The 22202-nt window shown below is 39.2% G+C and overlaps 1 protein-coding gene and 1 long non-coding RNA gene across 5 annotated transcripts in view; one reads left to right on the forward strand and one right to left on the reverse strand.

Annotated features, from left to right (window-relative positions):
• Positions 1-22202, forward strand: part of ZNF385B (zinc finger protein 385B) — a 335826-nt gene that overhangs the window by 153106 nt on the left and 160518 nt on the right. The window lies entirely within an intron of this gene.
• On the reverse strand, positions 17447-22125 carry LOC110138566 (uncharacterized). Its single transcript, XR_002314225.2, has 3 exons — positions 20318-22125; positions 19739-19867; positions 17447-17920 (listed from the first exon to the last, which is right to left on the reverse strand). It is a non-coding gene; the product is annotated as an uncharacterized lncRNA (long non-coding RNA).

The following is a 22202-nucleotide window of genomic DNA, read 5'->3' on the forward strand; positions in this document are numbered from 1 at the left end:
AACATATGGTGATGAAATAATATTTGGGAGACATTTCATCCATATGTAATATGTCAACTTTGGTTATTGATTTGAAGAAAGCAACTTTGTAAAATACAGCTTTGAGTCAGTTGGAGAAACTTGAATGTGGACAAGAGTATTAGATGATATTAAGGAATTACTGGCAATTTTAATGTGTGAGCATGGAATTATTAAAATGAACTTATTTCTCAGAGATACAAATGATGTGTTTATAAATATATGACCCAGCAGTCCCACTGCTGGGCACACACACGGAGGAAACCAGAATTGAAAGAGACACATGTACCCCAGTGTTCATCACAGCACTGTTTACAGTAGCCAGGACATGGAGGCAACCGAGATGTACATCGGCAGACGAATGGATAAGAAAGCTGTGGTGCCTGTACACAAGGGAATATTACCCAGCTATTAAAAAGAATGCATTTGAATCAGTTCTAATGAGGGGGATGAAACTGGAGCCTATTATACAGAGTGAAGCAAGCCAGAAAGAAATTCACCAGTATAGTATGTTAATGCATATATATGGAATTTAGAAAGATGGTAACAATGACCCTACATATGAGACAGCAAAAGAGACACAGATGTAAAGAACAGACTTTTGGACTCTGTGGGAGAAAGTGAGGGCAGGATGATTTGAGAGAATAGCAGTGAAACATGTATATTATCATATGTGAAATAGATTGCCCGTCCAGGTTGGATACATGAGACAGGGTGCTCAGGTCTGGAGCACTGGGACGACCCTGAGGGATGGGATGGGGAGGGAGGTGGGAGGGGGTTCAGGATGGGGAACACAGGTACACCCGTGGCTGATTCATGTCAATGTATGGCAAAACCCACTACAATATTGTAAAGTAATTAGCCTCCAATTAAAATAAATAAATTTTCAAAAGTATATAATATCTGAGATTTATTTAAAAATAATATAGCGGGGAGGAAAAAGTGGAGAGTATAAGTGATACCAAGTTGGTATATGTTGATTGTTGTTAAATCTGGATGTGGAGATTTGGGGGTTTATTATATTTTTTAAAATTTTCCCTGAAGTTTTTTCTTAATGTTAGGAAAATGTACACAGGAAATAAATGTGGGAAGTACATACTGGAAGATATTATACCTATACTCTTATTAACTGTTTCAGAAAATGAAAAAACCTGACCAACAGAATGACATTTGTGAAATAGTAAATGTGTTACAGGTAGTGGTGTGCTGGTAAATGGCTTTCTTCTGAAGAAGAAAACCCTGATTTGTAGTGTTTGCCAGTTTGCACAGTGTGAATCTGTCCACAGTGGCTGATTTCAAGCTATTGTGTAACATCACTGAATGTGGACTTTGAAAGAGATGTCTCTATGGCCTGCTGCATGCAGCCCACTACTAGGGCAGTTGCCAGAAAAGCATTAGTTTCTGGAGCTGAGCTTTCGGTCAGATGCCAACTCGAGCATGCACTGTCTGTGGTTATCTTATAGTCTATCTGAGCCTTGGTTTCCCCTTTGTTAAATGAAGATGGTAATTCCTGCTGCGTTCAGACATAAGGATCAAATGAGACCACACATGTAATGGACCTGGTGTGGTTCCAGTTACACAGTTAGAGATCCTTCATGTTATTATCCTTTCTCTCTTCAAGCTAAAATAGAACAGAGGACTCCTGACTTGGGGTAGTTTCAGAGTTTCCAAAGAAAGGAATGAAGCAGATCATCTTTTCAGAGGGCTTCCTGCCCAGAATTTCTATAATTAGTTAAAATTGCGGATTTCAGGTGCAGTGTCACAACCCTGCCAGAAGTTCACCAAGCTCTAATTTGGTTGCATATTATTAGGTAGGCTGGCAAGTTGATGTGACATGATCGTGACTAGAATTGAACTATCTGTTGTAGGTGATTCTGTCCACTGTAATCTGGCACTGCAGATCTTAGAACTGGCATGGTAAAAAGTCAATAACCTGTTTAATCTTCTCTTAGGGAATGTTAAGACATCCTGAGATGTTTTGGCATGAATAAGCATAAAGGTTATGTTGGCAAATTGGAAATGTTTCCATTCACAATTTTGATGATTGTTTGAGTTATTAATAGTAGTAGCATTCTACTTTCTAAAATCTTCATTTAAATTGGTGATTAACCATGGTATTGGTTGGTTACTGAAAGAGGAATTTTTCCATTGTTTCCTAAAATTCTAATTTTTTCTGTGTAGAAACCTAAGGTTAAGGTCATCGCTGATTAGACAGTAGTGATGCAATTTTCAGAATTAGTGAATTATATGCATATATAAAAATCTTTTTTAAGTTCATTATAACAAAGGCTAGAGAGAAGCTGAATTATGAATCAAGCCCATATTTAGAATGTGGAGACAAGAATAACAAAGGCCTTTTAAATGAGATTTATGTGGGTAGGGTGATGTTTTTCTAATGGGACTATAACTTGGGGGTATGTTTTTTCCTCTGAAGGAGAGTTGCATGAATCATAACTTTATATTTTTTGGATTTCTGAGCAAATACTTATGAGATAAGAAGCAATATGTTGTACTATCCATCTGAAATGGACTCAATCTCCTTTGATCTTTAAAAGAATAGTTTTCTTCCAGTAAATTAAAACCTTTGCCCCTTGGAAATTTGAACTTCCTTTTTCTTTAAAATAATGCTATTTATACTAAATTTAATTTAATAGATCATAATAATAATGCTTTTAGAAATAAAATGAAACAAAATAGAATATAAGATAGAATGTGACTAGTGTTTTCTGAAACTGAGGATTCCGTTGTGTGTGTACATTCTACGTGTGTGCGTACATTCTAAGTCATGAAGTAAAATTTCTTTTTCAGTGGGCCACAGTAAAAAAGAGAACGTTCAATAAAAAAATCCTGAAAATAAAATAATTCTTCCTCTTATAGTACATATCAAAGTTTATCTAGATTAACAGATCTTCTTGGAATGTTGTTGCTTTAGATAGAATCACCCTGGACTTAGTGGGGTCTAGGGCAGTGTGAGTCTCCCAGTTCTGCCCGGGTCTTACTAGGAACAGCACAGATCAGGAACGGGGGGGAGTTGCACTCTTGTGGGGGAAGTGCTTCTGGAGACGAACCTTCTGTCTGCTTTCTTTTCTTACTCTCTTAAGCAGGAAGGATACTATTACTTGGCCTGTCCATATATACACACACGCATGTATATATGTATATATAATTTACTATAGTAGAGTGCATTTATTATATTATAGTCTTGTGTACCAGCCCTATTATCTCAATTAGATTTCAAGACTTTTGAGGTCAGGAGTTTTGCCTTAAGCTTTCTTTATCTTCTCACCCAGCATGTGTCTTGCACACACAGTAGCAGGTGCTTCCTAAGTAATTACTGTTAATAATAGAAATGGCTAAAGTTCATCCTAACATGGTATTTGACCATATTTATTTATATGTTTATATATTTATTCATGTTATATCTTCCACAAAATTTACTGCAATTTATGCCACAAACAGAAAAATAGTGGCTGAATTATAAATTAAAAATCATATACCATATACACATTTGTAAATACATATTTATACACACACATACACATGCATTCTTATTATCATAAATAAAAGTAAAGTCAGAAGAAAAATATAAATAGACTCTCTGAGTTCCTTCATAATTCTCTCTTTAAGCCTCATTCTTGCATCTGAACTACCCAGTTGGTGAAGTGAAAAAGAATGTTTGTCAGTTGCATGCATGCTCAGTCGTGTCTGACTCTTTGTGACCCCATGGACTGTAACCTGCCAGGCTCCTCTGTCCATGGGATTCTCCAGGTGAGAGTACCAGAGTAGGTTGCCATTTCCCCCTCCAGGGGATCTTTTCAACCCAGGTATCAAATCCACGTCTCCTGCATTGTTAGGCAGATTCTTTACCTCTGTGCAACCTAGGAAGCACCAGGTCAGTTACTTAATTTTTATTGTTAAAGAAAAAGAGACACCCTCAGAGGAGAGAAAGGTTTCTTTGTATACACAAGAACATGACTAAAAGGCATTTCTCACATGAAGTTTCATACAGGAGACAATAAGTATGTAGGCTAGAAAATATCCCACCACCACTCCTAAAGAAATCGTGGTAGTAGATTTTATTTCTGTTACTTCTGGTCCACCATAAAGATGGAGGGCTCTGTGATAAAACCCAGCAAAAGTTAAATCTGGAAAAAGACAAGAAAGTGTGGTCCAATAAGTTAATCGTTTTTCTGTTCTAAAGATATTTAGAATATTTATTTATAAGAAGATTGTTAAAGCAGTCTCCCTGAGTATCACTTACCCCAAACAGATATTTTAACTAGATGGGATCGTGGAGAGTGTACAATTACATTTTCTGGCAAACTTGGAGCTCACAGGCAGTTAGGGTTGTTGGCTGAAAAAAATCCATCTGCTTTAGAAAAAGTTAGGATTAAGAGATCAAATCAATATTCTTTGATGGAAATTGGTAACTTTACCAAGGTTCTTGTCTCAAGTCAAGCAGTTCATCTCCACACAACAGTGGGTTGTTCTGTGCAATGTTTTCAAGGCTGAAATTCACAGTATCATTCCAAAGCAGTTTAAAAATATGCGGGAATAGTTTTTGTCTATGCTTGACTTGTTTTTTCTTTATGGCACTGCTAATCACCAGCTTTCCTTCAATCCAGTAGGAATATTATTTTGTTAGGCTTTGTGTATGTCATGGAGTCCCATTAGTTCTCATACTAAACTGGACAAGCAATTTGGAAGTGAATTTGAAAAACCAAGGACCTAGTGTTTGGGGGCACCAAATAGGATTGTCAGAATGTTTAGATATTTATGAATCATCTACTTCATACAGTGGTAGAAGAATCATTTCTACAACTTGAAGTCCATAATAAACATTATATCAAGTAGAGGTGGGCTGCAAACATGGGCAGAAACAAGGAAGAGTCCGGGAAGCTCTGGGAGGACTCATGGGAAACCTGTGATTAAACACAGGGGAGAGAATACAGGATGTTGGACTGGGGCTTCAGAGTAGTCTGGGGAAGCAAAAGAATGGCAAATAGGAATGAAGGAAGATGTCTAGGAATGATCAGGTAAATGTTGGTCCTCATTTACTTGGAGGGAAAGTAGGCTCTTAAAAATGAGAGGTGGGAAGAGTGAGGAAGAGATGATGAAATAGAGTATCTTTGGGCTGGTTCTACTGAACCTAAGGAAAGGTCATTTTCAGGAAAACATGAAACAACTACCAGACTGCCATTGTATTTTTTTTAATATGGGTGCATGTGAATCATTTGGAAGGAAATAAAAGTTGTTTAATTGTGTGTGGGGGAGGGGAGTCTAACAGACAACTGTTTTGAAAAATTTAGTTTTTGACTGTAATTTGTTTTATAATAATCAAGGGGCTTAGTTGCTAGTCACAAAACTGACTGTTTACAGCAGAAAAGAAACCTTTTGGAAAAACATTGTGGAGCTCACAGGCTTGCCACAAAGTCTGCAGAACGTGATTCTGGAAGAAGCCTAGTTTCATGCCATGGAATCTACATGGTCTTAGCCTCAAGGAAGGCCAAGAAAATGAAAATCTGGCCTTTCGGGCTCTTAGTTCATTTGGGCTGCTATAACAGAAATACTGCAGACACTCCTTTCTCATAGTTCTAGAGGCTGGAAGTCTGAGATCAGAGTGCAAGCATAGTAAGACTCTGGTGAGAGACCTCTTCTGGGCTGCAGACTGCAGATTTCTCCTTGTAACTTCACATGAGAGAGACCAGAGAGAGGAAGCAAGCTTTCCTGTGACCCTTACAAAACCTCCAGACCTGTTCATGAGGGCTCGGCTGCCATGACTTCATCTAATCCTGGTTACTTCCCGAAGATCTCACCTACTGATCAGTTCAGTTCAGTTCAGTTGCTCAGTTATGTCTGACTCTTTGCCACCCCATGGACTGCAGCACACCAGGCTTCCAAGTCCATCAGCAATTCTTGGAGCTTGCTCAAACCCATGTCCATCAAGTTGGTGATGCCATCCAACCATCTGGTCCTCTGTCGTCCCCTTCTCCTCCTGCCGTCAATCTTTCCCAGCATCAGGGTCTTTTCCAATGAGTCAGTTCTTTGCATCAAGTGGCCAAAGTATTGAAGCTTCCACTTCAACATCAGTCCTTCAAGTAAATATTCAGGACTGATTTCCTTTAGGATGGACTGGTTTGATTTCCTCACAGTCCAAGGGATTCTCAAAAGTCTTCTCCAACACCACAGTTCAAAAGCATCAATTCTTTAGTGCTCAGCTTTCTTTATACTCCAGCTCTCACATCCGTACATGACTACTAGAAAAACTATAGCTTTGACTATACAGACATTTGACTATATGATACCTACTGATATCATTGCATTAAATGGTACAGCTTCAACATATGACTTTTGGAGTGACATAAACATTCAATCCATAGCAAGTACTTATAGGGAGGAGCAAACTTTGCCTCCAGCCAAGACTAGTAAGGTGTGAATTCCTCACAGAGACTTAAGGTTTAGATTCTGGGCTCCCTTATCCCCTAAGAGAAGACAAGTGTACTGAATCTTTCAAACCTTCATATATTCTTGAGTTATGGAATGGTTTTTAAAGCTAAATTGTTCAGGTCACCCTAGAAAAGGCAACCCAATGAGTCTTGATTTTCTGGTCCAATTTAAAAGATGAGATTCAGACCTTTCCAGAACTGTTGCCAATTTGAGGATCTAGTTAAGCCTCATGCATCACAACTTCTTGGTGTTGAGTGCCAATGTTTTAAATTTTGACATCAAATTCATTCTGTTGTTGGTGACTGTATTTTAAATGGAATAGTTGAAAATAAATCTAGATGTTTGGGGTTTTCCCATGTGTATGTCCGTCTGCGGGCTCCCGGGGAAGCCTCAACAGTGATGCTGGCACGTAAACTGACCCTCGCAGGTGCCAGCTTCACAGGCAGGTCGCTCTTCATGGGTGCCCCGCCAGCCACCCAGCCCTCTGTATTGCTGCTGCTCTTCTGGACCACGCTTCCTTCTGTCTCCTGTTAGTTGACATGCTAGTTACAGACAAGCACACCAGGCCACACTCTGGTATGACAGTTGTACAAGCAAGGACATGGAAAGATTATCCAACCAGTTGTTTTCAAAAATTCTTATTCCTGTATATGTAGTTTAAAGTGATACAAGCCCATTATACAGAGCGAAGTAAGCCAGAAAGATAAAGACCATTACAGTATACTATCACATATATATGGACTTTAGAAAGATGGTAACGAGAACCCTATATGCAAAACAGAAAAAGAGACTCAGATGTATAGAACAGACTTGTGGACTCTGGGAGAAGGCGAGGGTGGGATGTTTCAAGAGAACAGCATTGAAACATGTATATTATCTAGGGTGAAACAGATCACCAGCCCAGGTTGGGAACATGAGACAAGTGCTCGGGCCTGGTGCACTGGGAAGACCCAGAGGGATCGGGTGGAGAGGGAGGTGGGAGGGGGGACTGGGATGGGGAATACATGTAAATCCATGGCTAATTCATTTCAATGTATAACAAAAACTACTATAATGATGTAAAGTAATTAGCCTCCAACTAAAAAAAAAAAAAAAAAAGTTTGTAAAAAAAAAATAATAAAATAAAGTGAACTCTTTATTATTCAAATAAAAAAAAAAAGAAAAAAAAAGAAAGTGATACAAGCTTCTGAAAATGCAGAGTAAGAACATAAATAACTTCTGTAAAATTCTATAATATGGGGTGGGGGCCAAATAACCTCTTTATTCCTTCTTAGGAGCATGCATTCCCAAGTCTTTCTAGCCTAAATTTAGAAAGTAAGACTTATATTTGACTTTGGTACCTCTCTAAGTTATTCCAGGAAGGTTATTTTTTTTTTTAAAGGGATGTTTCAGCATCATTAATGCCACAAAGTATGTGCTGCAAAAAGCTGGATTTCCTCTGCATATCCTTGAAGATAAATCCAGGAAACTCTGTGGGCTTATTTTTTCAATCAGCCCAAGCTAGGCTGAAAGATGTCCAGACATCTGATAATGATGACCCTGAATAAGTTCCAGGAAGGAGCTTCCTGGAATAATACAAAATAAAATAAATATATAAATATAAATAGATATATATGTATATAAATATAAATAATATATAAATATATAAAATATATGTTTATATATAGATAAATATAAATAAAATAATATGTAATAAAATAATAATTTTTATTAGTAGTTGCACATCTTTTTTTTTTTTTTTTTTAGTAGTTGCACATCTTGAGATCTGATTCATTCCTGTCTGTGGGTCTTTGAGTTTCTACTTATTTGCATATGTGCTCAGAACCATGCTAATTTTATTTCAGCATTTTGTGTGTGTGTGTTAAGATAGATTTTTGATAAGCAAATGTTGGCTCAGCTGATGAGCTGTAGCTTGTAGCTAGAAAGTTACAGCTTAGTGTAAGTGGAGAAGCAAAAAATCTGATAATTCAGTGATTTAAGTCTTTTTCATTTATAATTTTATAGCTTCTGTAAGAGACAGAGAAACTAAATACACATTTTGTCAAATTGAGAGTAACATTTATCATGAAACAAGTCTTTCTAAGATTTTCATCTATGGCCTAAAATAAGGTGGTAGGTTTTCACTTTATCTCTGAAGAGATTCTTGGAATTCCAGGTCCCACTGCAAAGTGAGATGGAGGGTATGAATTGGAGGTGATGCCAAACACAGTCCCAAAGAGGAAACCAAGGAGCAAACTCCATGTGGAGTTCTGTTCCTTGGCTGTCCTTCCCCTACATCTGTTATAACTGCTTTTCCTCCTCATTAGAAGGAAGTAGAAGAAGGAAGGGGAAGACAGAGGGAGCTGGCAGTAGTGTGATGGCACCAGCTCTCACTCGCTTGGAAGAGCCAGTTGTGTGCATCTCTTCCCAAACTTACATTAAAGGAATATGTTGATAGCTTAGAATCAGCCATGGTGGGGATATTTAAACCAGAGAAATTGGCAATGCTGCCAGTCAGGGCTCCGTCTCCCCCAGGAGGAGCTTGTTAACCTTCACTAGCTTTCCTCTGGTGACCTGCTGTTGAAGGGAACATTATTCATCTCAACCTTATGACTATGATCACTTCCTGATTCTGACTTGTCTGTGTAGGTGATATTTCTAACTACAGTCTGTCTTACCCAGGCCTTTGTGCACTAGAGATATGCAGGACTGGAATAAAGTGTTCCATTTAAAATTAGTTAGGATGGATCTGTTTCCTATGTTTTTACCTCATTGAATTTCTCAATGCATTGTAAGTTATCTCTCACACCTACTCATCTTTTTTTTACTCTATTTTCTATTATCCTGCCTTGATTATTTAGTCTTCTTGGAATAAAAATTTTATGAAGTATTCAGATGCACAGTGCCTAAAGTTAGTATGATCCAAGCAAAGGATATTATAGACTCATTTAGCAATCACTAATTGAATATCTCCTTTGCCTAAGACATCACAGATGTCTTAGACATTATTAGAGAAAATAAGGCACAGTACCTAGTTTCAAACATATAAAATCTAGGGAGAAAATCAGATTTTTATATATATATATATATATATATATATACACACACACACACACAGTTGAGACTAATGTAGAGAATAATGTTAAAGATGATATTAGAAAAAGCAAAGAAAAATGCAAGCCAGACCACAGAGACTAGAGATTATTTCTGACTGCAGAAATTAGAGAAGGCTTCATGGAGACAGAGACTTTTTTAACCATGTCTTAAAGAACAGATAGGCATTTTAAAGCTCAGCTCTATTTATAGCTTTTATAAGCAGATGACTATAGTGTTCACACCAAAGTAATTTGTAAGTTAGTTCATATTGTTTACCAACCTGCCAAAATTAGCTTACTCTCATGGGAGTCAGGAAAACTTAAAAATAAGATTTTAATGACATAGATGTATGAAGTTGTTGCTAGATTTAGCAGATGCCAATGCAGAAGATGCGTTCTGGTTATCTGTGTGCCCTCCATAGGTTATATGCAGAGCACTGTTTGTAGAAGGTCCTTAATAAAAACTGCCAATTACTGAGGACCAGTTACATGTCTGGCACTTTAACATGTATGATATCGTCAAAGACAAAAACCAGAAAAGTAAGAAAGCTGATTTTACTCAGGCTATTGCAGTTGGGAGAGGACTCCAGGTCAAATTTGTCTCTGAGAGTGGTTTTCACTTAGTCTTTATAGGAAGGAACAGACGAGTTAGATATGGGGGACATACCATTGGGATCTGCAGCCAGGGAAAATGTCAGAATCTTGGTCAGATGAATGGAAAGTGTTTTTCTCTGTGTCTAGCCAGAGTCTAAGGGAAAGCAACTCTAATCTTAGCTAATCAGTCGTAAGATGTAGAACAAGAAATTGACTAGCCAAAACCTCATAGTTACTACTCTGAAATACACTATTATCAGCATTTTTAAAATTCTTTTTTAAAAATCAAAACTGACATTCAGAGAGATTGAGTGACTTGCCAAGACTACATATCTGATAAATAAAGAACCAGAATTTCATTCCATAGCTTTCTTTTGACTTTCCTTTTATTATGCTGCAATACACATTGTACTCAATTAATGCTTTATTAGTAATTTCTAAGGTTAATGGAACTTTAATTTTTTTTCTGTATGTATATTTTCATACGTACTATTTAAAATTTGTAGAGAATAACCTTCAAAGAACCAAGTCTAAATGTTTAGAATTGATAAAAATCTGTTCAAAGTGATTCATAATAAGAGTGTGCCTCCTTCCTTATAAATAAATCTACCTTTCAAGTGAATGAGTAGAGAAAAATTTGAGATTACACTTGGTGACTCAGATGGTAAAGAATCTGCCTGCAGTGCAGGAAACCCAGTTTCGATCCCTGGGTCAGAAAGATCCCCTGGAGAAGGAAATGGCAACCTACTCCAGGATTCTTGCCTGGAAAATCCCATGGACAGGGAGCCTGGCGGACTACAGTCCATGGGGTCTCAGAGAGTCAGACATGACTGAGTGGCTGACAGTTTCACTTGCTGTAAATCAGTGAGGTTATCACTGCTGTTTTTTCACTTCTGCTTTGTGGGGCCATAGCAGTTTGAAGGAGGTGCTTCAAGAGCCTCACAGAGTTCTTGGCTGGATTGAAGGTCAGGACAGAAATAAGGTAAAGCTTGGTCACCCAGCTTCTGCCAGAGTTCCCTTTGGGTTACACACATTGAACATCAGAGTAAAGGTCACTGAAGAATGTAGTTAAAATGTGAAAACCAAGTGACCTAGTAGAATAAATTAGTTCTCTAAAACAAATGCTTAATATATGCTGTTCCTGAAACCTGTGGGTCTCTGAGTTTCCTGGCTGTTACCAGCTTTCTGGGACACTTGCTGTGTTTTTCAGACTCACAGCAATGCAATGTTAAGATGCACCTGAAACATTGCTGGCACAGCAGGGGATCTAACCTAGCCGGCCTGAATCATTTGGCATCTATTCCACACTCAGATCATTGTAGTAATTATGAAGGTAATGTGATAATTTGTGGTTGAGTTTTGTCCTGGGGCCCAGCCATTCAGTTCTTTCTTCTTTTTTTTTTTTTTAATGATGTTTTACTTTCATAATATCTTGTTAATAAACAGACCAGGTGCTATTTCACAGTGGCTACCTGATATATTCTCTGAACAGCAAAGCAAAAATTAAGCATAAAACAAAAGCCACTGCCCTTCTGGCTGGCCTGCTTTCGTGAACATGGTTATTGTGACCGCTCTAAGAATGAGCAGGTTACTTTTAGGGTCTGGGGACCAATGAAGCCAACATATTTAGGGGCCTTGTCATGGCCGGCAGTGGGAGTGTGGACTTTGTGACTTAGAGGCAAGAAACTCAAGTCTAGTGCTTTCCTGTGCCCCCACCCACCCCTCTCCCATTCCAGCACAACCTGGCTGTCCCCTGCCCCGAGTCCTTTGTAGAGAAGCTCGGGAAATGAAAGGAGATACTATCATTAGTTTTGATTCCCTGTCATCTCCTGGGTTTAGGGGAAGAGTGCCATGGTCAGAGGAAGATAGCAAAATAACAAATAAGGAGACAAATTGGCCAGAAGATCCTGGAAAATAATAGAAAATACATATAGGAGCTATGAGCTGTATTTATCCCCTGGAAAGCAAGGGAATTGTTTGTGTGAGTCAACATTTCTAAAGAAAGGTATTTTGCAGCATTGAATCTTAGGGAACTGTTTTAAAAGAAGTTGTGGACATGGAGAGACAGGAAATGACGTGACCCTCAGGTCAGTGGAAGCTCCATGTACAAAAGCTTAAGGTAGGAATGAACCACAGATACTGACTATAGAAAGGTATGCTCAGGTGATAAATATGTAGGCAAAGGTACAGAGGTTGGCATCAGGAGAGCTAAATTTTACATTTTATTATTAAAGTTATCATCATTGGGAAGCTGCTATTGGGCTTCCTAGATGGCTCAGTGGGTAAAGAATTTACTTGTGATGCAGGAGACACAGGAGATTCAGGTTTGATCCCTGGGTTGGGAAGATCCTCTGGAGGAGGAAAATAGCAACCCACTCCAGTATTCTTGCCTGAAAAATCCCACGGACAGAGGAGCTTGGTGGGTTACAGTCCAAAGGATCGCAAAAAAATCAGACATAAGCAAGCACGCACACACCTGAAACAAAAAGTCACTTTGCTTTTTTTTTTTTGTGGTTCAGACAATAAAGAATCTGACTGCAGTGCAGCAGAACTGGGTTTGATCCCGGGGTCAGAAAGATCCCCTGGAGACAGAAATGACTACCCACTCCAGTACCCTTACCTGGAGAATTCCATGGACAGAGGCTACAGTGCATGGCATGGCATGCATGGACTCAACTGAGTGACTAACCTTTACACTTACTGAAACTGGTATCAGCTTTCTAAGGCAAAGATTAAAAATTTCTATGATTCTTCTTTGATAAGGTTCTCTGGAATTTACTGAGTATCGATAGGGCTGTTCACTTTTGCAGGTTGGAGTGGCTAAATCTGAGGAATATTCAGTAAGCAAGAGGAAGAGATAGGGTGACTATCCCTGGTGGCCCAGACAATAAAGAATTTGCCTGCAATGCAGGAGACCTGGGTTTGATCCTTGGATCAGGAAGATCCCCTGGAGAAGGGAATGGCAACCTACTCTAGTATTCTTGCCTGGAGAATCCCATGGACAGAGGAGCCTGGCGGGCTATAGCCCATGAGGTCATAAGGGGTCAGACATGACCAAGTGACTAACATACATAACAGGAGGAAGAAAAGAAAAAGAGAAACAGAAAAATGTTTTATTAACTCCTTGTCTTAGTCCATTTGGTCCACTATAACAAAAGTACAAATAGCTAGGTGGCTTTTAAAGAAGAGGAATTTATTTCTCACAATTCTGGAGGCTGAGAAGTCCAAGATCACTGGTAGATTCAGTGCCTGGTGAGGGTTCACTTCCTCACAGACTGTAGCCTCACAAGGCAGAAAGGACTGGGGAGCTTTGGGAGTGGGGGGTCTCTCTTATAAGGGCACTAATCCCAGTCAGGAGGGCTCTGTCTTCATGACCTAACCACCCAAAGGCCCTACCTCCTAACACCCTCACCTTAGAGGCTAAGATTTCAAAATATGAATTTGGGGAAAAGGAGGACACAGCATTTAATATATAGCAACCCTCCAGGTGAGTCTCCAAAGTTTGAAAACTATTGCCTTAAAGTATTTGTTTTGAATATGAAAAGAACTCAAGAAAGTAGAAGGTTGGTAAATTTCTCTCCTAAACCCCTTTTCTCAATGATTTACAATTCTCTGATTAACTCTGGGAGAAAATGTCCCAGTCAGGGGCTAAGCCTTTGACACATACAGATCTCTGTTTGAAAAAGGGAAGTGTGGCTTTGGCTCTACAGAAAAGCAGCCGCAGGAGCGCCCAGCTGGGCTGCACCACATCAGCCCCTGCCCTGGACGTACAAACTCAGGAATAATTTTTAAAAAATCAATTCTTAATCCAAGGCTCAGAAATGTTCTATTTGATAGAGTTTCAGAAACTCAAACTGTTATGTCCAGAATGAAAAAAAAAAATAGCTAGTGATGCTGAACTTTAATAAAATTTAGTAAACATTTATTAAATGCATGGAGATAACTAACAATTACAACCTTTAGGGGTCAAATAAATTTGACGGTAAGGGTAACAGATACTGTGCTGAAAAGGGAAAAATAGAAACATGAAGATGTTTGACACTGGATGGGAGAGGAGCTAAGATACAGCTTTTGTCAAGAGGATGGAGCGTGAGAGATGAGAGTCATGGCAATGGACAAGAGTCAGATGAGAGGAGGGGAGTCCAGGGTGAGGCAGAAGAGTTACTATCCATGAAGAGGGACATCTTCCACTTGGAGTCATGGTCAGTTTTTTAATTTAAGCATTATAATAAAAATGGATTCATTGATTGATTGATTAACATGTGACTCTTAGAGAAAATAGAGCTAAGAATAACTATGAAACATAGACATCCTTGCATTACTAATAGCTAATGTTTGGAGTTTTCATTATGTGCTAAGCACTGTACTAAGTATTCTCATTTGATTTTCACAGCAATCCTAGGAAAGAGACACTGCTATTACTATCTCATCACAAGAGATGAGGAAGCTAAGGCTTTGGGCCAAAGTTGCACAGCTAATAAGTAAGCCTCTTGGATGTGAACTCAGAAAGTTCTAATTCAGAATCTGAGCTCTTCACTACTCGGATGTATGTAATACAAGGAAAATGGATACATTCCCCAAGTTCTTGGGTCTTCAAGATGACTCAGTGCTATTCTGTTTGCTTCCATCCTTTTTAAATAATTGTCTTGCAATTTTATGATTATAAAAGTAAAATATAATTGCATCCAACTCAAAACCTTTAAAAAGTATTTGAAAATATATATTAGTTTTGGTCCCATCACTTAGAGATTACTGATGTTAGCATGAGCTACACTTGATTCTTGTGTTTATCATACCTGGTGCCAATGAACTATCTGGCAGGTCCTATAAAAGGCAGTGAGCTCTGACCCAGACACTCTGATTCATTAGATCTGGGGAGGGTTAAGACTTGTGTATTTTTAATAAATCCTCTCCCATGATACTGTATATAGTATAATCTCACTTCTAAAAATACTATTCTATACCATTGATTTTAAAAATATCCCTAAGTAGAACATCACTTATTCTGTTTACCTCTGAATTCTTGAGTACTTTTGTATTTCTCATCAAAACTATCTTTCAGAGACAGGAAGATAGCTAGTAGAGAAATGGTTCTCAAACCTCAGCATGCATTGTAAACACCTGAAGTATTTGTTAAAACACAGAGTTTCTGATGTAATGGGCCTGAGATGGGGCTTCTATTAGTCAGGGATCTCCAAAAACAAATAGAACCAATAGGATATATATGGATCTATTTGAGGAGATTTATTATAGGAATTGGCTTACAGAGTTATGGAGACTAAGAAATCCCACAATCTGCCATCTTCAAGCTGGAAAACTAGGACAGCTGGTGATATAATTCGGTCCAAGTCTGAAAACCTGAGAAGCAGGAGCTCTAGTGTCCAAGACTAGGAGAGGATGAATGTCCCAGCTCCGGAAGAGAGAAAGAATTCTCCCTCCAGCTTTTGTTCTGTGTAGGCTCTCAACAGATTGGATGATGCCTGCCCATATTGATGAAGGCAGATTTTCTTTACTCAGCTGATTCAAATGCTAATCTCTTGTAGAAACACCCTCACAGATACACCTCAAAATAATGTTTTGCCAGCTGACTGGGCTGGTGAAACATTACCGGGCTCCAAAATTTTCTAACAAATTCAAGCATGATGCAAATGCCACTGATTCAGGACCACACTTTGAGAACTACTGTAATAGAGAGTACTTCCAAACACGAGTTCCTGGTTAAAAAATAAACTCTCATGGTCTCTGGAAATTCCTTAAAATTCAAGGGCAAGAATCTAACTTTGCCGGTTTAGAAACAAATTCAGTGACATATAGTAGCCTGCTTAGTATCACCCCTTCGTCAGGAATTTCATATATGAAAACTATTCAGCTGTTTCTGTGCCTCTATGACAACAGTAAAAGTGTAACGTGAAAATAATAATTGCTGAGGTTGTCAGCTAAAAAATCTTAAATGTCTAAATGACCGTTGGTAGCCACAGAAGGGATAGTCAGACAAGGACAGTTACATCCAATAATAGGCATCATCACACCTATCACTGAAGGCTAATGTCAGACATTTCTTAAGTAGGACAAAGACCAGAGGAGGATGTTGATGCTACTGGAAGTTTTTATGAATTATACATGATGCACCATTTTAAAATTTGGTGGAAAACTGCCATTTACCCTCTCTAATAGAAGGCATTGTATGAAAAGTGAAGTGCTGGGTGAGTAAACACGAGAAGCAACCAATATAATGGATCTTAAGCACACTTCTCTTTGCACTCTAACGCCTGACAGAAGACAATCAAGCTTTAAAAGGAAGGCTGGCCTCTGGGAACCCAGGAGAAGCTTTCCTGAACTGGATACCTCAGTACTGTCCATCCAGGCTTCCAAATCAGCAACCAGTTTCTGACATGTACCTCTTAAATTTCATGGCTTTTAGCTTTAACCCCTTGATGCTGGAGCAGTATAAGTGAATATCTGTATTTGGCATCCAACATTGCCTTGGTCCATTTGAGCTGTTAGAATACCGCAGAACACTGTGTCACTTTTAGCAATAAGACAAATTTATTTCTAACAGTTCTAGAAGCCAGGAAGTTCAGGATCAAGGTGCTTGCAGATTTGGTGTCTGGTGAAAGCTGTGTCCTAAGTGGCTGTCTTTTTGCTATAATCTCACATGGCTGCAGGAGCAAGGGATGTCTCTGGGATCCCTTTGATAAGGGTACTAATCCCATTCATGAGGGCTTTACCCTCATGGCCTATTCACCTCCCAAAGGCCCCATCTCCTAACACTATTACCTGCATTCCAGGGTATGTAAAAATTCATTTGTCAGTAACCAGAAATACAGAAAACCACTGCCAGACAATGTAATCTACCCTAGAATTTTGCATGTCAAAACTAGACATTTTTACCATAATTGGGAATTACTAAAGTCACCTGGGAGAATTCATTCATTTATTACTCAGTCAATAGATACCTATTGAGCACTTCCTATAGCCCAGACATTGTCGTAGGTTCAGGGGATAAAACAATGAAAAGAAAGAGACAGAGAGACACAGCTTTGACCATCAAGGAGTGTCCTTTATAGTTGTGATGAGTTTGGTTTTACCCTATGTCTTCTAGAACCTTGCTGTGTAAAGGACCAACAGTGCGGGTGTCACTTGAGAAGTGCTGAGAAACGCAGCTTCTCAGTCTACACCCCAAATCTCCTAACACGGAATCTGTATTTTATTTTACAAAATCCCCAAGTGATTTGTATCCACATTAAAATTCGAGAATCACTGCTCTAGAAAACAGAGCCTGAGGCAAGGATTAAAGTTCTGATTGTATTTGAGAGTTCAAGCCCAGGGGAGGACCAGTAAGGGGAAAGGGAAGACAGGCAAGGGTGGCTGCAAAGCTGTGGGATGCCGTGCTGGCTGCTCTGTCCAGATGAGTCTGGGAGGGGCACGGCAGCCCAGTCAGCAGGCATTATAGGTCTACTTGGCATGTGCATGTGGAATTTCTTCTCCAGAAAGATCCACAGCAGGATCCCTCCTGACTCTTGCTTTCTTCTGATTGAGGTTCACGCTACTGGGCTTCCCAGGTGGTGCTAGTGGTAAAGGACCCGCCTGCCTGCATTGGGAAGACCCCCTAGAGGAGGCCACCACAACCCACTCCCGTGTTCTTGCCTGGAGCATCCCATGGACAGAGGAGCCTGGTGGGCTGTGGTCCACAGGGTCCCAAAGAGTCAGACACGACCGAAGTGATCTAGCATGCATGCAGCCCTGGCAGGTGCCACACCTCCACTTCTTGGTTACAGTGTTCAAGCCTGAAAGGGGAGGCGTGGGCGCAGACCAAGAGAGAGGAAAAAGAAAGGCGTGGTTAAGTTTTAATAAGACATGAAGTTGATGTCTTAAGACAATGCATTTGGAAAATTCAGTCATAGAAGAGAATAGAAGCGACACTGTCAATCAGGAGAAACACAGCAACTGGAATGCTGGAGGTTTGAATGTCAGATTTTGTCATCGTGAGTAGCAGTTACTGAAGTCTTTTTTAACGTTGACTAGTCACTCTCTGCTTCCCTGTTTTATGACCTTCTATCCATTATGACTCATGGATCTCCACGTACCTATTATTTTATTAGTTCCTTCCTCTCCCTGGATTTTTGGTCATTCTTCTCCACGTTTTTTGATCCTTGTGGTTCATTTATCAATACCTTCTGGGTCTCAGATATTCAGGTCTATTGCTTCTCATCTGGCATATTGGCCCACACCACATATATGTCTGTTTGATATCATTGTGCCCATATCCTCATCCTTGAACAAGCTATAAATCAAGTCCAGATAGAACCAAATAATCTGGGCCAGTAAATCTAGAATAGCTATCAAAGGAGAAACCACGGACCCCAGGGTAAGACAGACCCAAGACCCATAAGACACCCGGGTGCCTGGTGTACATGCTCTGATAGGTGTGTGCCTTCCATAAGTGCTTCCAATATGGGAAACTTTCATTCGGGTCAACCAGATTCTACTCTGTCTGGAACCTATGTAGATTGTGAAAACATGACCAATACCTAAATGCCATAGGTAGTTATCCCCAAGTAATGGAAATATAAATTTTCATTTTTATCATTTCTTATGCTTTTCAAATTTTCTCTGATAAAGTTGTATTGCTGTTATAATAAGAAAGAAACTCTTCAATTATTTTTATAAATTAATCTATTTTGTCAAGGCAACTCTTTTAAGAACAGATTAACGAAAAACCAGAATGACACAGCAGCCATTAAATTTTAAATTATTTGCATATTTTATAGACATTCAGTAAATCTCCTAAACTCCAGTCTAGAGTTTAAAGCAATCTAGATTCCACAGCTCTCAAAATCCAAAGAAGGAATGTCTTTTTCTCACCACAAAAAAGAAGAAATAGATGAAGACTCAGAGAGCAGAAATTGTCCTTCCTAAAGGCAATACTGAACTGCCAAATGACTAATGAAGCATTTCTTAAATGTCTGTGACTCTCATGTACTGGTGAAAATACTGCCCAGTCCTACAGTAAGGAGAAGAGCCTTAAAAAAAAGTCAGGGTGTGATGGTGGTCAGCACTAAAGTCCAAACACCTTTTAAGGAGGTGCCCAGTGTCACAGGATACTCTTAACCGTTTTATTTGTTTTTTGCTTTTTTTTTTTGAGCAAGAAGAGTACTTACCAAATTTCTGCTTCACACTCTAACTTCAACTTATAGGCTCCACAATTAGCTGAAATATGCTTTCTACTAGTTGAGCATTTGATCAGTTTTGATCAGCACATCAGAAGTAATTTTGTATAAATGTAAACAAATATGATTGTGCTTAATTACTCAGTTGTGTCCAACTCTGCAACCCCATGGACTGCAGTCCACCAGGCTCCTCTGTCCATGGGCTTTTCCAGGCAAGACTACTGGAGTGAGCTGCCATTTCCTTCTCCAGCAGATCTTCCCAACCTGAGGATCAAACCCATGTCTCCAACAATGCAGGCAGATTCTTTACCAACTATGTCATCAGCAAAGCCCTTAACAGATATATTAGTTTATTTCTAAGAATTTATTGACTCCCAGCTACTACTTATACTTCTTATGCTATTACAAAAAGCTATTGTCTCTACTCAGACTTACAAAATAATAGATCCTTATTTTGCAAAGGGGATTTACAAATCAGTTCAAAATTCATTGGTACTAAAAAGCCTCCTGACCCAAATATCAATGTTCTCTTCAGAAGATTTCACAGATCTTGAGCTGAAATTCCTGTGGAGAAGAAGGAAAAGTTGAGTTTTTCACTGTGTTTGCTGCCCTTGCTTACTGGGACACTAGAGGCTTCAGGCCTCTAATACTGTTGATGTTTACTAGGTATAAACAGTTATTCCTCTTGAGAATACTATACTTAAGGACATAAATTTGTAACGGCCACTTGTACTCCCTGTAATAATTAAGCTTATTTAATAATGTATGAACATAAATGCATCTTAAGGGATAAAGAGTAGATTCCTAATTTTTCACATCGAACCAAATCACTCGATAAGTATTTATATAGGTACTTGCCAGTGCACACATTTTTTAAGCATGGGGACCAGCTGTCACCCTAGTTAAAAAATGGAGTATGGTATCCCACCTTCATGCCTGACTGCCCATAAATACACTTCAAATCCAAGACCATTTCTTGGTCTCTTTCATTTGGGGGGAACAAAAGCTACTTACTAACAATTGGTTGTCTGAGTAGGCCTTACAAATAGCTGAGAAGTGAAGACAAAGGAGAAAAGGAAAGATATACTCATCTGAATGCAGAGTTCAAAAGAATAGCAAGGAGAGATCTTCCTAAGTGAACAATGCAAAGAAACAGGAAAACAATAGAATGAGAAAGACTAGAGATCTCTTCAAGAAAATTAGAGATACCAAGGGAATATTTCAAGCAAAGATGGACACAATAAAGGACAGAAACAATAGGGACCTAACAGAAGCAGAAGATATTAAGAAGAGGTAGCAAGAATACACAGAAGAACTATGCAAAAAAGATCTTAATGACCCAGATAACCACAATGGTGTGATCACTTACCTAGTGCCAGACATCCTGGAGTCTGAAGTCTAGTGGGCCTTAAGAAGCATCACTACAAACAAAGCTAGAGGAGAAGATGGAATTCTAACTGAGCTATTTCAAATCCTAAAAGATGATGCTGTGAAAGTGCTGCATTCAATATACCAGCAAAACTGGAAAACTCAGCACTGGTCACAGGACTGGAAAAGGTCAGTTTTCATTCCAATTCCAAAGAAAGGCAACAGCAAAGAATGTTCAAACTACCACGCAATTGCACTCATTTCACATGCTAGCAAGGAAATGCTCAAAATTCTTCAGGGTAGGCTTTAACAATATGTGAACCAAGAACTTCCAGTGTACAAGCTAGATTTAGAAAAGTCAGAGGAACCAGAGATCAAATTGCCAACATACCTCTGGATCATAGAAAAAGCAAGAGAATTCCAAAAAAATATCTACTTCTGCTTCATTGACTATGCTAAAGCCTTTGACTGTGTGGATCACAACAGACTATGGAAAATTCTGATAGAGATGGGAATACCAGACCACCTGACCTGCCTCCTGAGAAATCTGTATGCAGGTCAAGAAGCAACAGTTAGAACCATACATAGAACAACAGACTGGTTCCAAATTGGTAAAGGAGTACATCAAGGCTGTATATTGTTCCCCCTGCTTCTTTAACTTATATGTAGACTACATCATGTGAAATGCCAGGCTGGATGAAGCTCAAGCTGGAATAAAGAGTGCTGGGAGAAATATCAGTAACTTCAGATATGCAGATGATGCCTCCCTAATGGCAGAAAGTGAAGAGGAACTAAAAAGCTAAAGAGCCTCTGGATGAAGGTGAAAGAGGAGAGTGAAAAAGCTGGCTTAAAACTCAGCATTCAGAAAACTTAGATCATGGCATCCAGTCCTATCACTCCATGGCAAATAGACGGGAAATCAATGGAAACAGTGACAGACTATTTTCTTGGGCTCCAAAATCACTGCAGTTAGTGACTGCAGCCATGAAATCAAAAGATGCTTGCTCCTTGGAAGAAAAGGAATGTCAAACCGTAACAGCATATTAAAAAGCAGAGACATTACTTTGCCAACAGAGGTCCATCTAGTCAAAGCTATGGTTTTTCCAACAGCCATGTATGGATGTGAGAGTTGGATCATAAAGATGGTTGAGAGCCGAAGAATTGATGCTTTTGAACTGTGGTGTTATAGAAGACTCTTGAGAGTCCTTTGAAGTATAAGGAGATCAGACCAGTTAATCCTAAAGGAAATCAACCCTGAATATTCACTGGAAGGACTGATGCTGAAGCTGAAGCTCCAATACTTTTACCACTTGATGCAAAGAGCCGACTCATTGGAAAAGACCCTGATACTGGAAAGATTGAAGGCAGGACAAGGGGATGACAGAAGACGAGACGGTTGGTTGGCATCACTGACTCACTGGACATGAGTTTGAGCAAGCTCTAGGAGATGCTGAAGGACAGGGAAGCCTGGTACACTGCAGTCCATGAGGTCATAAAGAGTCAGACACTACTTAGCAACCAAACTACCAAT

This window comes from Odocoileus virginianus, chromosome 13, assembly GCF_023699985.2.
Source record: "Odocoileus virginianus isolate 20LAN1187 ecotype Illinois chromosome 13, Ovbor_1.2, whole genome shotgun sequence".
NCBI classification, from domain to species: domain Eukaryota; kingdom Metazoa; phylum Chordata; class Mammalia; order Artiodactyla; family Cervidae; genus Odocoileus; species Odocoileus virginianus.